The sequence below is a fragment of the Capricornis sumatraensis genome, chromosome 12 (assembly GCF_032405125.1).
Source record: "Capricornis sumatraensis isolate serow.1 chromosome 12, serow.2, whole genome shotgun sequence".
Lineage (NCBI taxonomy): Eukaryota > Metazoa > Chordata > Mammalia > Artiodactyla > Bovidae > Capricornis > Capricornis sumatraensis.
In genome coordinates, this window is record NC_091080.1 from 41,845,483 (window position 1) to 41,870,314 (window position 24,832).

The following is a 24,832-nucleotide window of genomic DNA, read 5'->3' on the forward strand; positions in this document are numbered from 1 at the left end:
ATGAACATTCAAAGTGGGGCAGGAACTTCTATTCGTTTATAGAAATATGTTTCATCACCAACAGTCTTTTTCCTTGTATGTTTCATACTGTACATATTAGTTCATTGATATAGTTTAGAAGTATATACATATATTGAGGTTGTAAACAGACTTTAAAAATATTGTTAGGGAATATGGTCCAAAAAAATGCACAGACCTCAGCCCTGCAGGTCGGAAGCCGTTGGTTCTGTTTCAGTTGTCCAATTTGTACATGCTCATGAGTGATGTCAGTGAGGTTACACATAAAGATCCAGGATTCGCAGTGTGTTTTTGCCTATGGTTGTGCTCTGGGGATTTCTGGAGTGTAAACTATAACTTCAGAAGCATTCACAATGGCTTAAAAATCTTTAATTGAAAGGCACTATTAATTTTTGATTTGGGGGAACTGAGGCTCATTTGGTCAACTCAGAATGCAGGTTCCTACTGGGGCAAGGGGGAAACGAAGTTGCAGCCCCTCTCGTGTCTGGCTGGGGGAGGGGGCTGGCACCCTGTTTCCAGATTTGCTAGTCCCCCAGGAATCCCGAGACCTGGCGGGAGTTGGGCGGCTGCACAGAGTCGACTCCTGGGTCGGATGGAGACAAGGTACGCCCGGGAGGGGAGTGCTCAGAGCACTGCGGGGTCCTCGCTGAATAGAGACGCTTTTGCGAAACCAGTGGTGCTCACGGACTATCTCGAGGTCGCATTGGCACCAAACCTTGGACCCACGCCACCGACCCCTTCGCCCTGGGCATTCTGAGCGTCCTGAAGAAATGAACGCAGTCTTCCAACCCCCAGGCGGGTTTTAGAAACCCTGGACCCCTTTGCAGAGAAGCCTGGGCAAGAGAGAGCGTGGACCAACAGAAACCAGCAAGAGAAAATCACTGCAGTGACTTTCCTAAACTGCAGACTGCGTCCAGTCCTTTACCAGGTTTGACCAGATTTTAACAGACTGGTGGAAAACACACTGCTTAGGCAGTGCGTGCGCTACCCCGAAATATGCCTCGTTTTCATTAAAAAGCAAAACCTAGTTAGAGATCTGAACTTCTCGGCAGATTCCTTCTGCGGTGAGATGTTGGTGCGGGCGTCATCTGTGCTGGGATGAGTAAGCGCTGGGCACCGAGGGGTCTGCCCGAGGGTGGGCACGCGCGCCGCTCCGGGGCCCTCCGAGCGCCCCTCTCACCGAAGCGGCGTCTGAGAGCGGCGGGCGGCGGGGGGCAGTTCTGGCGATTTCTTCAGGGAAAAGGGCCACCTGCAGTCCGAGGGAGGCGGGGAGCGAAAGGCCGTGGGACCCGCGCCCCTAATCTCTCCGCGCCCCCGTCAATGAGTCCATTGTTCCCGGCGTCCGCGGAGGACCCGCTATCGCCGGCCGCGAGCGACCACATCGATCCGGAGGGCAGGGCCGGAGGGGTGGCCGGGCCGCCGCGTGTTGACCCTCGGAGATAATCGGCTCGGTCGCCGCGGGTTGACTTGGCGACGTGGTTATGAGCAGACGGCAGCACCGCTTGGGACAAAGATCGGGCACCTTTCCCCTCCCCCCTCCTCTCGCTCGCCCCTCCGCAGACCCTCTACTCCTCACGGCAGCCCCCGCCTCCCTCTCAGCTGTCGCCCGCCTCTCCCGTCCCTTTCCCTCTCCCCCTCTCCCCTCCCCAACGTGTTTACTTTGCACTTCTCGTCTAATTGCACATTTCTGTAAATTGGTCTCCATTTCGATGCTTCATTTGCTCCCATTTAATATTTTTGCTCGGTCCTGCAGAAAGGAAAGGGGCACTCAGCAGAAAGCCAACCCGCTCCCTGCGCTCGCTGGCAAAATCCGGGAATCCGGGGGGCCAGGACCACTGCCGCCATAGGTGAAGAAGGGGCGGTGGAGGGGGCTGAAGGTGGGCCGCCCGCACCTTCCCGCTCCCACAGTAAGCGTTTTCTGCTGCTGCTGCTGGTGGCTGCCCAAAGAAGCGGCCCGGGAACCGAGGTCAGACGGCCGTTTGTTGTTGTTATTAGGTGGGACAAGGTAAGAAGATTTGGGGATCGCCTGATTATCAGGCTTATACAGATCCTCGCCAGCGAGCTGGGTGGTGCGTTGTGTTTCTTCTGTGGACGGGGCTCAGGGTGTCATAAAAGCGCCAAGTCCATTAAACGCGAAATGCATTTCCGCTCTCACTCCCGCTGACGCCCGCGCCCCTTTCGCCTCCCACAGCCCCGGCAGCGATACCGAACCATTAGGCGAGCGCCTTCTCGAGCCATTTAGCAGCAGCTCTTATGGATAAATAAACAGAAAAGGCTGTAAACCAATTAAAGTGTGGACAGTGAAAAAGTCGTTTATTAGCAGGACGTCCTGATGGCTGATACTGGCGGTCCTTGCCTGCCCTCTCCCCCACTTCCCGAGGCCCGGCTCGCGAACGGAGGTCACCTTGTCCTTCCATCAGACTGAGTCTTCCTCGCTGTTTTCACAAGCGTGCCAAAGGATGAATTTGGTTTGGCGATGAGAATTTTTAAGCCATCGTATTCCATTATAAAGGGAAAACAACATATGGTCATCATTTAGCTCCGAGGGTGCGTTTGTGATGTATTTGTGTGCAATTTAATTTGTTAGAGTGTATTCTTTATAGTTAACTTGCTATTAAATGATACCCGGAGGTGAAGCACTAAAGAAAGGATGTCCTCTATGAGATGAGGACGTTCCTTCCATAACGTACCTTGATTTTGGGTAGGTGACTCAGTGTTTTTTCCCCCAGGTCCATTATCCTTCCTTCCTACCCCGGAGTTTCCTTAGACTCTGGTACCCAGGTCTGAGAGGGGCCAAGGAAAACTTAACTGGTTCAGGAAAAAGGACCCCAGACTCTGAATCAAAGGCTTTCCATTGGTGGCTAGGGCAAAACAATCAAGCATAATTCAGTGGAGAGTTGAAATTATTTTCCAGATAATCCAGTCAGTTTACTGCTAAATATCTAGTAAAATGTTAGTTGTTCAGTCGTGTCTGACTCTCTGCGACCCCATGGACTGTAGCCCACCAGGCTCCTCTGTCCATGGGATTCTCCAGACAAGAACACTGAAGTGGGTAGCCATTCTCTTCTCCAGGGGATCTTCCCAACCCAGGGATCAAACCAGGTCTCCTGTATTACTGGCAGATTCTTTACCATCTGAGTCACCAGGAAAGCCCAAATGTCTAGTGAATGCAGTCTACAGGTCTAATTTAATTGGACAGTTGTCTTGTTCCCCACCCCATGTCATCGGCTCTGGGAAGAGTGGAATGGGCATATGGGGGCGGGGGCTGTGACCTAGGACTAGGCTTGGTGCCCCTCCTCCCCAGACACCAGCCCTTTCCTCCTGTTTTTGTTTCATCCTTCTGAGGCAGTCAGTGTACTCTGCAGCTGAAAGAAAAGTGTTCCAAAGGGCCTAAGCTCAGCCCTCCTCCGTCCAGCAACCCTGTGGCCGGCCCTGCAGCTCTGGGCTCTCCCCTCTGGCCTGCTCTCACCCAGACTCCCATCTGTGCTCAGTCATCCCCAGGCCTTTCATTTCTCTTCTCATCTTAGTCCTGGATAACCAGCTTCTTGCCTTCACTGAGCTTCCCTTTCTTAGCTCCCTGCTCCCTGCCTCACCGTTTCCTCACTGATCCTTTGTTCTGGGAGCCTTTCCTTATCCCCACATTCCTGTTGGATCCCAAAGAAGCCTTGACCCACACTTTCCTGAGCCATTCTGCATTTCACTTGGCTTATTGGTTTGAAGGAGGAATATTTTCAATAATATTTATTCATTAAACACCTATACAGCTCTTACTATGCCTGTCTGCAATTTCTTTGAGTTACAGAAAGTCAGGAGTGAACAAGTTTGGACTTTGGTGTATCAGGTAGAAATCTTAGGAGCTGCGTATGCCTGTATTCTGAATCTGCTCTGCACCAGCCATGTCCCTTGGCAAGTTATACAACTTCACAAAACCCTAATTTGTGAAATGAAAACAATGGCAGTGCTCTATAACATATACCCATATAATAATAACATCACACTCTCTTGCTGTGTAGTAGCACTAAGGAAATACTAATTTTTAAAATTATTTTTGTGAGATTTCAAAGAGACAAAATGTCTAATGTTTGTGGCAATTCATAGGCACTCAGTGGCAACCCACTCCAGTACTCTTGCCTGGAGAATCCCATGGATGGAGGAGCCTGGTAGGCTGCAGTCCATGGGGTCACTAAGAGTCGGACACAACTGAGCAACTTCACTTTCACTTTTCATTTTCATGCATTGAAGAAGGAAATGGCAACCCACTTCAGTGTTCTTGCCTGGAGAATCCCAGGGACGGGAAGCCTGTTGGGCTGCCGTCTGTGGGGTCACACAGAGTCGGACACGACTGACGCGACTTAGCAGCAGCAGCAGCAGCAGCAGCAGCATAGGCACTCAGTAAATGGTCCGTCTCTTCCTTTCTTCCCTGGCATTGCTTTTCACACACCCATGCCGTGTTCAGTCACTTCAGTTACGTCCAACTTTCTGTGACCCCCTGGACTAAAGCCCATCAGGCTCCTCTGTCCATGGGATTTCCCAGGCAAGAACACTGGAGTGGGCTGCCATGCCCTCCTCGCGGGGATCTTCCTGACCCAGGGACTGAAGCTGTGTCTCCTGTATTGCAGCTGGATTCTTTACCTGCTGAGCCTTGGGGGAAGCCCTTTCATGCACTTTCAAGCATTTAACTATTGGTAATGGCTGCAGACTGAGAGTCTCAGAGCTGTTACCAGGAGCCCTTGACTGCAGACATTCCCGGACAGATAGGCCTAGAGAGACGTACTCAGGGACACAGAGGAAGCACTGGGTGGATATATGCCGTGTTTTAGGGGAATGTGCCCTCTGCTTAAAGGGGAGAGAGGAGGGGAAGAGGCTGTTGGCACCAGCTCCAGCCAGCCCTGAAGACATCACATGGGGAGAAACAGGGCTGAGGAGATGCAGGGGCTCCTCCTTCTCCTTCTTCCCATTCCTCCTTCTCTTCTTCTTCAAGGAGAACCTGAAAGAATGACCTGAGTCCATCACATCAGTGCAGGAATGAACACCCCTCACCCCAACCCCCACCACCAGTAGGTGAAGAACGCAGGATCTAAGCCCTTCTGGCAGACAAAAGGCCCTCTTGCCACCATGGTTCTTCCTTGGTGGCTCAGATAATAAAGAATCTGCCTGCAGTGCAGGAGACTGGGGTTTGATCCCTGGGTCGGGAAGATCTCCTGGAGAAGGGAATGGCAACCCACTCCAATATTATTGCCTGGAGAATCCCATGGGCAGAGGAGCCATGCAGGCTACAGTCCATGGGATTGCAGAGTGGGGCATGACTGAGTAACCAACATTTTCACTTTCCATTTCTAAGCTGCTCTCACAAACTCAGAGGAAACTCTCCCGTGGTCCATGAGAGGAGGATTCCAGAGGAGGATTCTAGTGTCTGGACTGAGGCAGGGCTGGAATCCTGCCTTATTTCTGCCTCCTCCAGATCACGAAGATGATCATTGCAACCCTGGTCTTCTTTGTGAGGCTGTAGAAACACCCTTGTGTTTCCTCTGCTTGTCACCCAAATCTAAGATGCAGGCAAAAAGTGTTCAAATTGGAAATCTATGGGGAGGGATATGAGAGAGTCAGCTCCAGGCTCAGGACACACGGCTGAGACCCTCAGTCTTGGTTGCCCGAGGCTGATTCATGCCTTCGCTGGCAGTGATTAAAGTAAAGGCTTGTTGTTTGACTGTGGTCTCAGCCCCACCGAGTTTGCCCCTTAGTAATTCTTCCCATGGTAGGTGTCTCTTATCAATGTATCCTCATGCAGAAATAAGCTGTATTTGAATATTACATATGGAATAAATTTTCTCCAATTACATATGGAAACATTCTATCTTTAGGCAAATCTCACAGAGGTACAGACTGCTGCCAATCAATGAAATCACACGGGTTCAGTGTTTCTGGAAGGGTGATTCACGAACTGTATGTGTGAAATCACTGAGATGCTTATAACATGTCATTTCTGACCACAGTCCCAACCTACTGAATAACCACATGGTGGGGGTTGGGCCTTGGGAATGTGCATTTTTAAACACATCCAGGGTCATTCTCCTGGGCTTCCCTGGTGGCTCAGATGGTGAAGAATCCATCTGCAATACAGAAGACCTGGGTTAGGAAGATCCCCTGGAGAAGGGAATGGCTACCCACTCCAGTATTCTTGCCTGGAGAATTCCATGGACAGAGAAGCCTGACGGACTACAGTCCATAGAGGTCTCAAAGAGCCAGACACCACTGAGCAACTACAAACACTTAAACTATAGTTTATTTGCTCTATGGAAGGTTATAGATATTCTTAAAAGAACAAGCATGAAGCACAGACATTCAAATTAAAATCACAAATAAAATCTGTGTCGTAAGATTGTCAGGAGATGAAAGTGAGGAAATGTATGGAAAAAAGCCCAGGTCAGTGCAGAAGGCATGCTATTTGAATCTCTGAATGGACAGCATACATGCAAATCCTAAACATTTTCATAGATTTCCTTTCTCTCTCTCGCACATTCATTCTTTCTTTTTTTTTCTTTTTTAAATTATTTATTTAGCTGCCTCAGGTCTTAGTTGCATCATGGAAGGTCTTCCGTTGCAGCCCTCAGGCTTTCTAGTTGTGGCCCATGGGCTCAGTTGCCCATCGGAATGTGGGGTCTTAGTTCCCTGACCGGGGATCAAACCCATGTCCCCTGTATTGCAAGGCAGATTCATAGCCACTGGGTCACCAAAGAAGTCTCCATTCATTATTTCTTTACTTGAGTAAAGATTTGGAAAGAATTATCGTGACCTTACTTTATTATCACACTTGCTCACGCTTACACACTGAGCTCTTTAGAAAGAGTGCGGTTCTACTTAGGGTGTTAACATGGCTCCAGTGTGGGCTCAGAGAAGTTGAGCTGGGCATTTCTAGCCACAGCAGCTAACCCACAAGGGCAAATAAAGGGAGACAATAAAACCAAAGCAGATTGATCCATCTCCAGGCAGTACCATTAACTTGTGTTTTAATGCCTTACGTTCCCTACGCCGAACATAACCAAATAGCTTCCTTTAAAGGTAAATGAATTTTATATAATTTGCAGCTAATTCCATTTAATTCTGCCCACATGCACATGTGATAAGGGAATGTTAGGCTGGTCAATAACCACAGGCTAAAAGGGGCATTCAGGAGGAGGCTGGTGTTTGATTTCCGAGTGGTCTGGCTCAGCTCTGAGAAGTCCAGATTACTGTGAGTGTGTTGGTTTCTTGGTTGTTTGCTTTCTGTTCTCCTGGCTCCTGAGTAAAGAGCGGTGAGAAAACACTGAGATCCCATCTGTCACAATGAGGCCAGTTACAACAATAACAACTACTCCTTTTTATAAAAATCATTCTTAGTCTGACAAACTCCCTTTGGACTGCAGGGAATCAGGAAGAGTAAAAATAATAGAATCAATAACAACTTTGTTATCTAGTAACTTAAACAGCCCTTGCCTGCCCAGGACGGCAGAACAGGCTTTCTTATCTTGGAAACAGGAAAACTTTCTGGATAGTAAATTATTTTTCACAGAATGTTTCTCACTGGATTAGGTTGCTAGAGAAAGTGCCTAAGGTAAGAACCATGCCAGACGCAAACCACTTAGACACTATTTTAAAACATGGGACGGAATTTGGGTCTTTACATCTAATATATGACTTAAAAAATTTTTTTTTCAGTGTTTTTTTTTTTTTTTTTAAAGAATATTTCACTGCCTCTGGGCTTAGTTGCATGCTGCTGGGTCTTTTTTTTTTTTTAAGATTTATTTTTTGGCTGTGCTGGGTCTTCATTGCTGCATGCTGGCCTTCTTTTGTTGTGGCGAGCAGGGGCTACTCTTCACTGCCGTCTGTGGGCTCCTCATTATGGTGGCCTCTTGTGTTGCAGAGCTGGGGCTCTAGAGTGTGTGGGCTTCAGCAGTTGTGGCTCATGGCTCAGTAGTTGTGATTCAAGGGCTCTAGGGCTCAGGCTCATTAGTTGTGGCACATGGGCTTCGTTGCTCAGCAGCATGAGGGATCTTCCTGGACCAGGGATTGAATCGGTGTCCCTTGCATTACAAGGCAGATTCTTAACCACTGGACCACCAGGGAAGTCCCTATTTCTTCTTTTTATCTGATAGATCATCAGCAGTTGTACAGTTATATGAACTTTGTAAAGCTTAATGTGAAACTCTCATTTAAGAATCTGAGTCCTCTGGTCACCTTGACTGTCATTCCTACGTCCATCCTTACCCTGCGTGAGGGCTTTCCTGGTTCACACCCGAGTCTTCAGAGTCAGGAAGTGCTCTCTGTGCTGAAAGATCTAAAATAAAACAGCAGGGAGTGGGCCTGGTTTGATTTGGGTGTTTCTTGTTTATTTCTTTGCATGTAAATATTTGTGACTCTGCTCAAGAGTCAAGTAATATATCTTGGTTTGAAGAGAGCCATCTCTCCTACAATGCAGGCATTCATATCAGCAACTAACTCATGATAACACAGGCACAGAGATTTTCCTGGCTTCATTCGTTCAGATAGTTGAAGGCAACATAGAAGCTGAGAGGCTTAGTCTGTTTTTACTGCTCCGACCCACACCCAAGTTGTCGCTTGGATGCCAGGCTTTCAGAATTCTAACTGGTTCACATTTCATTGTCATTCTAACACCTTACATAGCATGTCCTTAAAGTCTGAACACAAACAAATGTACATGACATTTTGTATTCCATGCACACAAAAAATTTTTATCTCTGCATCCCAGATTTTATGGACTAGCTTATATATGTAAACTGACCTCATTTTTATTGTTTTTTTGAGAGGGAAAAAGGCACACACACATAAACCTAAAATTCAACTTAGGGGAAGAAAATCTTTTTCTCTTTTTACGAATGCTGTATTGTCAAACATAATCAGTCAGCGATGTCTGCTTCATTTACAAAGCAATTTATTAGATGCTGCCAACATGGTCACAGTCAAACCTTGAAGTTTCTGAAAGTCGGAGTCAGAGATTGCCATGAACCCAGATAAACAGCAGTGTTTTCTTACCTTCCCAGCAAATTGTGACAGATGATAACAAAAAAGGCAAACACAGTCTCTAGCCCCTAACCTGGTGTTATCTGTCGCCTGGCCTGTAATTACACAGAATTTGGAGTTTTCTCAAGAGAGTGGGGTGACATTATTTGCCTTTATTTATATGACCAGTAGCCAAACTTAGATATAATAGCTAGAGAAGTTCACTAAGGAGAAGTACTTCCTGGGAATCGTTCAAACTTCCCACTTTCTCCTGCTGGTTCTTTATGAACCTTTCCCCTTCAAGCCCCAGGGCCATTTTTAAAGAGAATACTGATCTTAGTCCATCTACTCTTTTTTTTTTTTTTTTAGTTACTATTTCTCTCTCTCTCCCCTGCACAATAATTGATTAGCACTTATCATTACATCTCCCCCATTTTTTTTTCTTTCTTTTTTAAAATTGAAGTGTAGTTGATTTACAACGGTGTACCAACCTCTGTTGTAAAGTGACTCAGTTATACACATATATACATTTTTAACTGTTTTATTATTATTAATTAATTTATTTGTGGCTGTACGGGGTCTTCTTTGCTGTGCGTGGGCTTTCTCTAGTGGCGGTGAGTGGGGGCTACGCTTCATTGCAGTGCGCACGCGCTTCTCATTGTCCTGGCGTCTCTAGGGCCCGCAGCTTCAGCAGCTGTGGCTCCCGGGCTCCAGAGCACGGGCTCAATAGTTGAGATCCAAGTTTTCACGGTTGTTCTGTGTCATGTGGGATTTCCGGACCAGGGATTGAACCCGAGTCCCCTGCTTGGCAGGCGGATTCTTAACCTCTGGACCACCAAGGAAGTCCTCCATCTATTCTTTATAATATTCTAGGACCTGGATTCTGCTTACTGCTTGATAGGGTGAGAGGGAGGAACTGGAGACGGTTTATGTAATATATTTCCGCTGAAAAAATAAGTTAACAGAGTTGAGTAATGTTTCCACCAGTTCCCCCCCACCCCTCTCCACCCCCACCCCCCTACCCCCACCCCTCTCCACCCCCACCCCTCAGTAAAGGTAAAGAGTGGCGGAATGGTCTTGAAAAGAAGTAGGTAGGCATATGGCCAGATCAGCTCTTTCATCTAATTCAAACTCACTTTTCTCAAAAAATGTACTTGAAAAGACTCAATTTTGTTCAGCTCTTAAGAAAATAACTAATTAGGGAAATAGAAGCAATTAGCACCTTAGCACCACATTTTGTACACAGCCTCACATCTATCAGGTTATTATGTTTCCCAGATTCATCTCCTTTCTCTTACCTTCTTCATCCATGAGGGGCCCTGAAGCACTTCTGTTTATACCAAGGGGTCCTGGTAGTTCTTTCTCATTTGGTGCCTGGAAGGGAAACACGGTATTACCATCAGTAAGCAAAGACGTTGAAGCCATAGTTCTGGTTTTGCTGTTTCACTCAACTAGCTCTTTGAGGTTGTATTAAATGCCACCAATCATTTCCCCAGTAAAAGGCACAGTGTGTAAGCACACAAAATTCTGCATGAGATTTCAGGAAATTCATAACTCCCTGCCTATCCAGACCTGTCCACTGCCATCCTTCACAAGGCAAGGTTTACCTGGACCTGGTCCATGCCCAACTTGTGCTTTCTGTGCCCACTTGCGGCATTTGGTTTGCTGGTGCAGTCCACTAGCTGGAACTTTGCAAATGGTGAAAGTGAAAGTCAGTCTTTCTCAGTCTGATTCTTTGCAACCCCATGGACTTATACAGTCCATGGAATTCTCCAGGCCAGAATACTGGAGTGGGTAGCCCTGCTGCCTTGTAAATATTCACAATGATCACGTTTGTTTATTTGACTGAATACTCATGCTATGTACAGAGGACTTATACATAATTGCTACTCAACTTTCCGGCTGTAGTTACCTGTTCCATGAGGATAATAAATGTGATGAGATCAAATGGTGAGTTTGGAGGAGGTGAATTTACAATTCTAAGGTTGATTAGGGATTCATAGACTTACAGATACATCGAGCTGTGACTTCGATCTGTTGTCATAAATGGTAGTTGGGTTTAATAAGATTGTTCTCCCCTTGACAAAACAAAACAAAACACAAATGAAAAAGGGACTTCCCTGGCAGTCCAGTGGTTAAGACTTTCTGTTTTTACTGCACAGGGCACAGGTTCGATCCTTGGTCAGGGAACTAAGAACCCATTTGCTGCATGGTGCAGCCAAAAAAGCAAAAAACAAACAAAAAGACTGTCTTCCCCTCCCCCTTTCAGTAGACTCTTGTCTGTCATTTCAGTACCAGGCACTGTGGCAGGCTGTGGGGATAGGGCAGAAGAGGCCATGAGCCCCACCCTGGGATCCAGTCTTCAACTGCAGCAGTGGGAAGGAAGCGAGCTCCTAAACACACACAGTAAAGAACTGCAGGTCCCCTGAGGCTGTGGCTCTGCAACCTCTTGCTGGAAGCTGGTGATCACACTGCTCACAGAAAAAGACACTCAGCTTTCCTGTGGGGTGCTGTTTTCAGTTTTTCCCTGAAAGCAGGTAGGGTACCCTCTGGGCCCATCATCTACTAGCCACTTGACTCTGGACTTTCAGCTGACCAGGGTTCAAATTTTTCATCTACCAGGTGGCAGCTTGGCCAGTGGTTAAAGGCATGGACTCTGTCCTGGTTTGAATCCCAGTGTAACTACTTGTTAGTTGTGTGACCTTGGGGAAGTATCTTAACCTCTCTTTGCTTCAGCTTCTCCTTCTGTAAAATGGGAATAATGATAGTACCTACCACAGAATTGTATCCCGTGAGTGAATAATAAATACCCAAGAAACATTCCAAAGAGAACACACACATAGAGTGTCTAGCTCTTCACTCATTTATAGTCAGCAAATGTTTATGGATTGCCTACACTGTGCTAAGGGCTTCCCTGGTGCCTCAGTCGTGAAGAGTCTGCCTGCCAGTGCAGGAGACCTGGGTTCAATCTCTGGGTCAAGATGGTCCCCTGGAGAAGGGAATAGCTACCACTCCAGTATTCTTGCCTGGAGAATCCCATGGACAGAGGAGCCTAGTGGGCTGCAGTCCATGGGGTTGCAAAGAGTCAGACATAACTGAATGACTATTTCTTTTTCCCCTAATGCCACAGGCACTGCCTTAGCAAAGATTGGGTCTCACTAGGCTGTTGTGACTGATGTCCACTGAGGCTCTCTGCTTCTTGCTTCTTCACACCCAGCATGTGTACATTACCAATAGAATTATTTTTCTTACACTATGTATTTTATAATTTCTCAGTCTAAAAGCTATTTTCTCTCCTGCCCATAAAACCAATTCCTGAGCAACACGTGGTGAATGCTGACTCTTGAGTTGTGAGAGAAATTCCTGTTGGTTTAAACTACCCAGTCTATAATAATTTGTGATAGTGGCCCTAGGAAATGAAGAGAGACAAATCTCATCTTTTTACCCATGAAATGATAATAATAATAATACCTCATGGGGTTGTTGTGAGGGTTAAAAGAGAAATTATTGATGGAGGCACAGATAAAATTGCAGGTTCTTTCTATTTTTGTTCACTTTTGAGCAATTTTTTTTTTAAGATCACATGATTTATCTCATTACTCTTCCCTGTTTCATTCTATAGCTCCTAAGATGGGGAAAAAACCTCCCAGCACAGAGGTGAGCATACCTGGTGGCTAGGTGAATTTGGAACCTCAAGTAAGATATTCTTGAACCTCTGCAGCCTGGAAAATTCCAGTTCACTTCAAGGAGGGTGAATAAGTTCTTACGATGGATGTGCAAACTGGCTGTCCAAGTGTCAGTCATTTTTGTAACAAAGTGGCCTTACCTCTGTCACGCAGGTGTGTCCTTAAGTGGACCTGGGAGCCATTCCTAATGTGTTTTCTCATACTTGGCAGAGATGTTCAAAGAATCTTAGTTTTTAGACCTAGATGTGCTAAAAAATGATATCCAGAAAATTTAATGAATTCACTAAGGCTGTAGAGCTATCTCAGAAAATTACGTTTGTATGTTTTAAATGTACCTATCATATATTTACTGTTACGCAGAAGGTTTTTTAAAATTCTTTTTCCTAAAGCTTCAGTTCAGTTCAGTTGCTCAGTTGTGTCCAACTCTTTGCCACCCCATGGACTGCAGCACTCCAGGCCTCCCTGTCCATCACCATCTCCCGGAGTTCACTCAAACTCACCTCCATCGAGTTGGTGATGCCATCCAGCCATCTCATCCTCTGTCATCCCCTTCTCCTCCTGCCCCTAATCCCTCCCAGCATCAGGGTCTTTTCCAATGAGTCAACTCTTCACATGAGGTGGCCAAAGAATTGGAGTTTCAGCTTCAGCATCAGTCCTTCCAATGAACACCCAGGACTGATCTCCTTTAGGATGGACTGGTTGGATCTCCTTGCAGTCCAAGGGACTCTCAAGAGTCTTCTCTAACACCACTTTACAATTTTGAAATTGCCAGGCTTTTGAGGTTCTTTGACTCAGTTTGATTTCAGTTCTTGTCAACTGTTCCTTCATTTAGGACCATACTATCCTGTTCATTTGATAAAAACACTGTGCCGCTCTGCTTGTGTGCTGAGCACTGAGGGCGCATCCTCAGGTTCGGCTCTAGAAGGACGTTCACCTGAGTCAGGTACGGGTCCTGAGACTGAGTGGGGATGACTGAGGACACGCACAAGCCAGTTCCCCGTGTCGCCTTCTCACCCTGCACGAGAGGGAGAGGAAAGAGCAGTGATGGCATTCTGTCGCGTGACTGTTACGCACCGTGACCCTGACGCGCTTTGCCCTAGTGGACAGAGGGAGGACCAGTGCAGGCTACTTTAGACGGAATGTCTGTCTCCTCTCCAAATGCCTGTGGTGAAATCCCAACTCCCAGTGCGAGGGTGTTTGGAGGAGGGGCCCTTGGAAGGTGCTTAGGTCAGGATGATGGAGCTCTCTCCTGTATAAGAGAGACCTCAGAGAGCTCCTTGGTCCTCGGCCACGTGGACGCAGAGAGTGGAAGGCTGGGAACCAGGGAGCAGGCTCTCATCAGGCATCGAATCTGCTGGTGCCTTGACCTTGGATTTCCCCGCCTCCAAAACTATGAGAAATAGATTTCTGTTATTTGTAAGCCGTAGCCGCCTGAATGGCCAAGACTCAGGACGAAGCCATATCAGCGCGCCCTGGCTCAGCGCTTCTGTCTGGTCCAGGGCATGCCGGCTTCCGGCGGATGGAGCTGCGGCCGTGGGCACCATCAGATGCGGACCTGCAGATGTTAACGCCGTGGCTTGGATGTTCTGTCTCTTCACTGAGAGGCAGGCAGTGAGTGCGCAGAAAATGATTATTGGTTCTCCTGCTCACCCTCCCTCCCAGCTTCCCAGGCTTCCCTCTCTTCTTACATTCCTAATTTAGGGGTCACTATTATGCTAAATCCTGAGGATTTAAAGATGGATTAGGCATAGCCACTGCTACAGGTGGTTTTATTGATTTGGAAAATTCTAGCAAAAGAGATTCCTAACTAATTATTGCCTTCCTCACCCCCTTTTTGTTTGTTTGTTTTATTTTTTCCTGAGGCAGAGCAAGTGCTTGGCTCAGAGGCCTGAAAGGAAGGAGAGAACGAGTGCAGGAGTGGATTGTGTTGGAAGGTCCAGGGTTTAAGGTGGGTGGGAGGGTGGCCGGGGAAAGAGGACGGGGCGGGGTGGGGGTGGGGCATAGCTTTTCCAGGGATTGATTTTTAACCACCCCTACTCCCATCAGTATCTTCCACAGAGCTGGTTAATTATCAATTTTCATGAGAAACCAAAGCTACCTAACTCTTTAAAGGTATTTGAATAAAAAGCAGGCTACACATGATACGCCTTCAGTTCATTGTATTTTGTGGAATTGAATGATTTGTCCATTAGAATAGTCACTACAGCAAATAACAGGTGTTTTACCTTTACCACTTTTTTTTTTTTAAATTTTCTCATCCATCTACTTGCTGCTGCTGCTGCTAAGTCGCTTCAGTCGTGTCCGACTCTGTGCGACCCCAGGGATGGCAGCCCACCAGGCTCCCCCATCCCTGGGATTCTCCAGGCAAGAACACTGGAGTGGGTTGCCATCTCCTTCTCCAATGCATGAAAGTGAAAAGTGAAAGTGAAGTCGCTCAGTCGTGTCCGACTCAACGACGCCATGGCCTGCAGCCCACCAGCATCCTCCGTCCCTGGGATTCTCCAGGCAAGAGTACGGGAGTGGGTTGCTGTTGCCTTCTCCACCATCTACTTGATGGAGCTTTAAACTTTTTTTTTTATAATTTCTAAAGCTCTAAAAATTTTTTTATTTATTTTTAAATTGAAGGATGATTGCTTTACAGAATTTTGTTCTTTTCTGAACCTTTGCCATCTCTTTTGGCTGTTTCTCTTCCCTTTCCTTTTCACCTGCTTTCTTTAAAACTGATAAAAATTTCTATAATTCCCATTTCCCTTGCATATGTGACTGAAACTATATGTTAGATAGCTGTTCTTTTAGTAGTTGCCGTAAGTTTTTTAACATCCATTATGATCAGAAGGTTTCTTTTTTTAATGAACAAGGATTGTTTTATTTAACTAGCTTATTTATTTGGCTGTATTAGGTTTTTGTTGAGGTACACGGGATCTTTCACTGCGTCTCTTGGGCTTAGCTGCTGCGAGGCATATGAAATCTTACTTAGTTCCCCAACCAGGAATTGAAGGTCCTGAATTGGAAGGTGGATTCTTAACCACTGGACCATCAGAGAATCTTCCTCAAAATTTCCAACAGCGTCTAAAGTTATCTGAGACTGCTGACTGCCTCAGAACGAGACCGGGACAACATTGCAGTTTAATTACCCAGGCAACCATCCCTTGTATTCCTTGTTTTTTTTTTTGTATTCCTTGTTTTATCTAAGGACTTTGTATCATCTTTCTAAAATCCCAGAGTTAGGTCTCTGGGTTAACAAATGTTTAATTGACTACACCAACTTATTTTATTCATTTCCTGTCTCATTTCTTGCATTTCTATCCTTCCTTCTGAAGTTACTTTCCTTCTTCAGATAATATTCTTTTAAAGAGAGTATGGGATATAGGGTAGGGCTTCCCCAGTGACTCAGGTGGTAAAGAATCTGCTCTCCATGTGGAAAATCCCTTGGAGGAGGAAATGGCAACCCACTCCAGTATTCTTGCCTGGAGAATCCCATGGACAGAGAAGCCTGGTGGGCGACAGTCCATGGGGCCACAAAGAGTCAGACACGACTGAGCGACTAACACTTATATTTATGGGATAGGTAAATACTCTTTGCATATTTACAATGTTTTGATTTTACCTTCTCCAAAGCATTGTAGTTGCACTGGATCTTCTCCGCTTGTCTATCCGAGCCCACTCTTCACCCTTCTTCATTCTGGTCTGTGCTCTGGGAAGCTGGCTTTTTATTTTTTTGGCTGTGGCCAGGTAGCATGTGGGATCCTAGTTCCCTGACCAGTGATCAAACCCACGCTTCCTGCATTGGAAGCTCGGAATCTTAGCCACTGGACCGCCAAGGCTGTCTTGATGCATTGCACTGACACGCCCTTTTATTCCCCCATTGGCAGTTGGGTTTAGTTAATAAAAGGCTCTTGGAGGAGATCAGACTTGGGGTCTAGACTAGAAGGTGTAGACTCACTTCTCTCTGTTCCTCAACTCCCAGGACAACAGTAAATTCTGGAAACAACAGAAGAGATGCAAAGGGCAGCTCTGAAAGGAGGAAAGAAGCAGGTGGGCAGGTTGGGTGCCCCAGGACAGGAGGAGCAACATGGTGACATGAGTATCTGACCGCCACTCAACCGACAGAGAGAGAGGACTCGAGGCTGATGCTTCCTGACCACCAGTCTAGCGACAGAAGACAGCTGAGGTAGGCTCCTGGATCAGATGGACGACCCACGGACAATACCGTGTGGACCCAGCAGCACAGGCAAGTGAGATAGATAAATCCAGAAATTCACCGACAAAAAGTGACCAAGGGACATTCTCTTCTCTGCCTGGCCAGAGGGCCCCTCTCCCAACGAGAGACACCAAGAAGCAGGATGGCACTGACCAAGGGATCCTACCACAAGCGGGCAACGTGGAAGCCTTACTGTTTCTATGGGCCTGAGATGCCCATGTCCCACCCCTGGTTCCCAAAAGGTGTAGGTAGCCTGGCCTCCAGAAGCTCCTTCCGCCCCATTAAGCAATACATGCAGAGATGAGCAGAAGCTCCAGGTGCACCAGGTGAACCAAGCAGACCAAGATAACACCACAAGGGCTCTAAAGGTTTACCCGTCTTTAGAACCAGGGCCCCCCAATCTAGACAAGAATCTGTGTGCCAAATCTAAACCAGGTGGCTGCTTGCTGAAATAAGAGATTTAAATAGCACCCAGAGCCTTCTAACATAATAATCAAATGTCAAGGATATAAGTAAACAAAATCACCTATCACCAAGAGCCAGGAAAATCACAACTTGAATGATAAAAGACCATCAGCTGGTACCAACACCACGATGAACGGGATATTGGAATTATCTGGCAGGTATTTGGAAAGAGTCATCATAAAAATATTCAACAAGTAATTATAGGTTCTATTGAAATGAATGAAAAAAAAAATCTTAGCAAAGAAGTAATTAACAGAAAAGAACCAAATGGAAATGATAGAACTGAAAAGCAAAGTAATCAGAGTAGAACTCTTACTACCTTAGCTCAACAGTAAGTAGAAATGACAGAGGATAGAATCAATGAACTTGAGGACAGATCAATAGAATCTGCACAGTCTGAGAAACAGAAAATAGACCGGAAAAAAAAGAGCAGACCTCAAGGATGTGTGGAAGAGTAATAAAAGATCCGACATTTGTATCATGGGAATCCTAGAAGGAAAGATGTAAAAGAGGGGCTGGAAACGTGTTTGAAGAAATAATGGCTAAAAATTTGATTTGATAAAAGACATAAACCTACAAATTTAAGAAGATGAGTAAACCCCTAGTAGGATAAATCTAAAGAAGTCCACACCAGGACATATAATCAAACTTCTGAAAACTATGGCAAAGAAATACCCTGAAAACAGCCAGGAGAAAAGACACATCATCTGTAGGAAAACACCAGTTTGAAAAACAACAGAGTTTTTTGTCTGAAACCCTGGAGGCCAGAAGGAAGTGGCACAACATTTTAAAAATACTGGTAGCAGGAGACTGTTAATTATGAGTACTGTATCTGGTGAAACCATCCTTCAGAAGTGAAGTGGAAATGAAAGACCTCTGCAAACGAAGGAGGACTGAAAACGCTTGCCGCTAGCAGGCCTACCCTAGAGGAATTGCTAAAGGAAACCAGGTTAAACCAGAGATGAAAGGATAAAAGAAGGAATCTTGGAGTGTTGGGAAGGAAGAGCAACAGAAAGATGGGTGCAGACAACAGACTATTCTTCTTACGAGTTTTATGAGTTGCATTTGGTGATTGAAACAAAAATATAACAAGATCTGGTACTCAAGACAGTGGTGTTTAAAAGTGGGTCGCTGTTGTTCAGTCGCTAAGTTGCGTCCCACTATTTGCGACCCCATGGACTGCAGCCCATCAGGCTTCTCTGTCCGTGGGATTTCCCCGGCAAGAATACAGGATCTTTTCTTCTTCTCCAGGGGATCTTCCCACCTCAGGGATTGAACCCATGTCTCCTGCTTGGCAGGTGTATTTTCTTTTTTATTACGGAGCCACCTGGGAAGCCCATAAGCAACATATAACTAAGCTTTTCTTTCTGCCTTTCCCCAGGTGACCATCCTCATCTTTTACCTTAGGCTTTAGTTGCTCAGTGTCCGACTCTTTGTGACCCCGTGGACTGTAGCCCACCAGGCTCCTTTGTCTGTGGGGATTCTCCAGGCAAGAATACTGGAGTGAGTCGCCGTGCCCTCCTCCAGGGGGGATGCTCCCAACCCAGGGATCGAACCTGCATCTTCCGCGTTGCGGGCAGATTCTTTACCTACTGAGCCGCCAGGGAAGCCCCTCTTTTACCTTACCCTCTTCATTTGTTTACTTCCATATTTTATTTGTTATTTGCTTTTTATTTTTGCTGATTGATCCAGTTAGTCTTTATTCTCTTCTCTCCCTCATGTTAATGTGGAATTTTTATTGTGCTTTCCCATTCAGCATTCCTATTCCTAATCATTGTCCTTACTGCTGAAGTCTTCCCCAAGACGATATTACTTCATTAAGTTTCCTTTACCCCCGTGCTCTCTTTAGCCTCCATGAGAAGACAATTTTAGTGTTACCGCTTTTTAACATATGCCTCCTGCCAATTCTCAATTCCTGGATATTGCTGAGACGAACATTACTTTTTGCCCCAGACTATTATTAGGCTTCCTTTGCAGTATGTCTCATATTTCAAGGTTCCTTAGTGTTCATAGTACACCTTCCCAGTCAATTATTATCCAGTTAGATTAACAACCTATATTGCAAAGTTCTTTGCCTACCATCGACTCATTTCCTGTTTCCTTCCTCTATCAGTTTTTTTTTTCATCTCCTTCTCATCTGCATTCTTCCTCCTCTCTCTTCTTGACAGAGTGCTTTCTGGAACCTTTTCCTCAGGTTATGTGAAGGTTGGTATCAGAATCGTTGCATTGCAGAAAACATCTTTCTTTCTGCCTAGCAAGTAGATAATATCTTGGCCTATGATACATCCTAGTCTTCTTCGCTTAGCAATTTGTCCACATTAATCCTCCATTCCACTGACTTCTGCGGCTGCATTGAAGTCCAGTGCTGGTTGATTTTTTTCTTCTTCTGTAGATAACTTGTTCTTCTGGTCTAGAAGCATGCAAAATTTATCTTTAACTTTGGCATTTTGAATTTTACAAGGATATGCCTAGGTATGTGCCCTTTCTTAAACCTGCATAAATAACTCTGGAAATAGCAAACATTTGCTGGTCATTACTTTACCCCCCTGTTACATTTTTGTTGTTGCTGTTCTAGTGTTCATGTTGCTTATATATTGAATCTTTAGGACCTATCTTCCAAATAACTTTTGTTTTCTTTTGCATATTCCTTCCCTTTGCATGTTTGTTCTAGTTTTTGAAATGATTTCTTCCATGTGGAGTTTAACACCATGATTTTTTAATCTCATGAGTGGCAATTCTGTCCTTCAGTTTGCCTATTTAAATTTTAAGTTTGGGAAGAATTTTATCTTTAAATTTCAGGAGTTAGTTGGTTTAATGCTTTCACTGAATCTTCTTAAATGCTAACTAAGGTAATGTTAGTTACTCTAACTAATAACCTCTCAAATCTTGGCCTGTAACAGACAGAAGGGTTTGTTTCCTGCAGTCATTCAGGTACCTGTACTGAAACTCTGACATCTTCACTGGTTTAGTTGCTAAGTCGTGTCCGACTCTTGGCAACCCCATGGACTGTAACCCGCCAGGCCCCTCTGTCCATGGGATTTCCTAGGCAAGAATACTGGAGCGGGTCACCATTTTCTTCTCCAGAGGATCTTCCCGACCCAGGGATTGAACCCAGGTCTCCTGCATTGCAGGCAGATTCTTTATCAACTGAGCTATGGGGGAATATTTGGTTTAAAAAGATAGATAGAGACATTGTGAGAAGGGCATCTGAAAGCAGGTGGGTGAGTTTTTAGGCTCAGTTGTTATTGGTAGAGAACAGAAGTGATAGCCACGTACCCCAGCAAATGGAGATAAATCCAGAAATCCTTGCCTGGCTCTTCTACCTTCAGATAGCAGCTGAGGGTCCAGGTTCCCAGCTTACCTGGCAGTGGCCTGAGTCTTGCTTCTGCTAGTTATTTCCGGAGATTCTTTCTCTGCCCTCTTCCTGTGCTTGCGTTCTCCCACTGGGGAGCACAATGAGCATGATAGTTAAGAGCTTGTCCCCAGAGACAAGCTCAGATCCAAGTTCAGTTCAGTTCAGTTGCTCAGTCGTGTCCAACTCTTTGTGACCCCATGGACTGTAGCACGTCAGGCTTCCCTGTCCTTCATCAACTCATGGACTCAAACTCATGTCCATCCAGTAGGTGATGCCATCCAACCATCTCACCCTCTGTCATCGTCTTCTCCTCCCGTCTTCAGTCTTTCCCAGCATCAGGGTCTTTTCAAGTGAGTCAAGTGGCCAAAGTATTTGAGTTTTAGCTTCAGCATCGGTCCTTCCGATGAATATTCAGGACTGATTTCCTTTACAATTGAACGGTTTGATCTCCTTGAAGTCCAAGGGACTCTCAAGAGTCTTCTCCAACACCACAGTTCAAAGGCATCAATTCTTTGGCCCTCAGCTTTCTTCATAGTCCAACTCTCACATCCATACATGACTACTGGAAAAATCATAGCTTTGACTAGATGGACCTTTGTTGGCAAAATAATGTCTCTGCTGTTTAATATGCTGTCTACTTTGGGCATAGCTTTTCTTCCAAGGAGCAGGCATCCTTTAATTTCATGGCTGCAGTCACCATCTGCAGTGATTTTGGAGCCCCCCAAAATAAAGTCTGACACTGTTTCCACTGTTTCCCCATCTATTTGCCATGAAGTGATGGGACTGGATGCCATGATCGTAGTTTTCTGAATGTTGAGCTTTAAGCCAGATTTTTCACTCTCCTCTTCCACTTTCATCAACAGGCTCTTAGTTCTTTGATTTCTGCCATAAAGGTGGTGTCATCTGCATATCTGAGGTTATTGATATTTCTCCCGGCAGTCTTGATTCCAGCTTGTGCTTCCTCCAGCTCAGCGTTTCTCATGATGTGCTCTGCATATGGGTTAAATAAGCAGGGTGACAGTATACAGCCGTGACGCACTTCTTTCCCGATTTGGAGCCAGTCCACATGCGTGTTCCATGCCCAGTTCTGACTGCTGCTTCCTGACCTGCACACAGATTTCTCAGGAGGCAGGTCAGGTGGTATGATATTTCCATCTCTTGCAGAATTTTCCACAGTTTGTTGTGATCCACACAGTCAAAGGCTTTGACATTGTCAATAAGAAGAAGTAAATGTTTTTCTGGAACGCTCTTGCTTTTTTGATGATCTGACAGATATTGGCAATTGATCTCTGGTTCCTCTGCCTTTTCTAAATCCAGCTTGAACATCTGGAAGTTCATAGTTCACGTACTGTTGAAGCCTGGCTTGGAGAATTTTGAGCAATACCTTGCTAGTCTGTGAGATGAGTGCGATTGTGTGGTAGTTTGAACATTCTTTGGCATTGCCTTTGTGTGGGATTGGAATGAAAACTGACCTTTTCCAGTCCTGTGGCCACTGCTGAGTTTTCCAAATTTCAGTGCAGCACTTTCACAGCATCATCTTTTAGGATTTGAAATAGCTCAACTGGAATTCCATCACCTCCACTTGCTTTGTTCGTAGTGATGCTTCCTAAGGCCCACTTGACTTCACATTCCAGGATGTCTGGTTCTAGGTGAGTGATCACACCATCATGGTTATGTGGATCATGAAAATCTTTTTTGTATAGTTCTTCTGTGTATTGTTGCCACCTCTTCTTAATATCTTCTGCTTCTGTTAGGCCCATACCATTTCTGTCCTTTATTGAGCCCATCTTTGCGTGAAATGTTCTGTTGGTATCTCTAATTTTCTTGAAGAGATCTCTAGTCTTTCCCATTCTATTGTTTTCGTCTATTTCTTTGCACTGATCACTGAGGAAGGATTTCTCATCTCTCCTTGCTATTCTTTGGGAGTCTGCATTCACATGGGTGTATCTTTCCTTTTCTCCTTTGCTCTCTTCTTTTTTCAGCTATTTGTAAGCCCTCCTCAGACAACCATTTTGCCTTTTTGCATTTCTTTTTCTTGGGGATAGTCTTGACTGCCTCCTGTACAATGTCACGAACCTCCATCCATAGTTCTTCAGGCACTCTGTCTATCAGATCTAATCCCTTGAATCTATTTTGTCACTTCCACTTCCAAGGGATTAGATTTAGGTCATATCTGAATGGTCTAGTGGTTCTCCCTACTTTCTTCAATTTAAATTTGAATTTGGCAATAAGGAGTTCATGATCTGAGCCACAGTCAGCTCCCAGTCTTGTTTTTGCTGACTGTATAGAGGTTCATGGTCCACTGGAAAAGGGAATGGCAAACCACTTCAGTATTCTTGCCTTGGGAGCTCCATGAACAGTATGAAAAAGCAAAAAGGTAGGACACTGAAAGATGAACTCCCCAGGTCGGTCGGTTCCCAATACGCTACTGGAGATCAGTGGAGAAATAACTCCAGAAAGAATGGACAGACGGAGCCAAAGCAAAAACAACACCCAGTTGTGGATGTGACTGGTGATGGAAGTAAAGTCCGATGCTGTAAAGAGCAATATTGCATAGGAACCTGGCATGTCAGGCCCACGAATCAGGGCACATTGGAAGTGGTCAGATCCAAGTGCTGCAGCACTAACTGCTTTGGATCTTTGCACCAGCCGCTTTGAACGGGCCAACTCTGTAAGCTTATTTCAAACGTCAGCTCCCAAATGAGGTAAGAACATAGTGGCTGCCTTACAGGGTTTGTCTAAGGAGTAAAGGAAGCTATGCTGTCACCACCCGTTAGTACAATGTAACCTGAACAGACTCCAGATACACTTGCTACCGTGAGCGTGAACGGTTCCAGCACTTCAGGCTTTGAGCTATAGGTTTTTTCTGCAGACAACTCCCAACCTAAGTTTCCAGCCCCAGCCATTCTCTTGAGCTACAGGACAACATTTTCCTTTCCAGCCAGACAGTATGACCTGGAATATTCTGTCCGAGTGTGGGGTCCTTCACGAAGCAGCTCAAACTCGCCTTCTTAGTCTTGGCTCCCATACTACTCTGCTGTGAATACACCCTTGTTGGCTCGGACAATTTTTTTTTTTTTTACTGTTTCTCTTCCATTCCTTCTACCTGGAACATTTTCTTGGCTACTTCCACTGACCAAAGATTTAACACATTAGGAATGTGCTCAGATGCCATTTTCCTCAGATCTTCTGCAATGAAGAACTCCCACAACTCGGATTTTTTGTAGAAGTTTTCATTTTCTTGTCACTCATGGTGCCGCTCATGATGATAACCTCTGTGTCAAGATCCTCTCAGCTGCAAGTGACAAAATTGTGTGTAGGCTCAGAAAGAGGAAGGCGCAGGAAGAGGACAGAGAGAGAATCTCAGGAAATAGGTAGGGGACCTGGGATATGGAGGACACCTCAGGCGCAACTAGATCCAAAGCTCCGGGCTAGTTATCAGGGCTCTCGGCTGCTACCTCTGACTTCTCTTCGTTTATTTTCTTTAAATCACTTTATTTAGTTATTTTTGGCTGTACTGGGTTTTGTTGCTATATGGGCCTTTCTCTAGTTTCAGTGAGGGGGGGCTGCTCTCTAGTTGACGACACACAAGATTCTCGTTATAGCGGTTTCTTCTGTTGCGGAGCACCAGTGTCTGGGCTGTGTGGGCTCAGCAGGTGCAGCTCCCGGGCTCTAGAGCACGCAGGCTCGCTCAGTAGTCATGGCCCAAGGGGTTAGTTGCTCCTCGCCGTGTGGGGCCTTCCCCGGGCCAGGGATGTAACCCATGGATTCTTCACCACTGAGCCACCAGGGAAGCCCTAACTGCATTTCTTTTTGTGAACTGGCTCAATTCTCACTTACCGCGAACTGGTTTCCTCTGTGAAGGGAACATGGAAGAATGAAACAATTTTGGACAAATGAGTTATATCTTGGTAGATAACATTCATGCAAAGAACCTAAGGCTAATAGTAGACTCCACTAAAGGCAATAGTTGGAAACTTTTTTTTTTTTACCTAAGTTACTTGTAAATAGAAACATTGACTTATTTGTCTTTCACTTTGAACTAAAGTTTCCTTTTTGCTAGGAACTAGGACTGAGTGACTTGACTTTCACTTTTCACTTTCATGCATT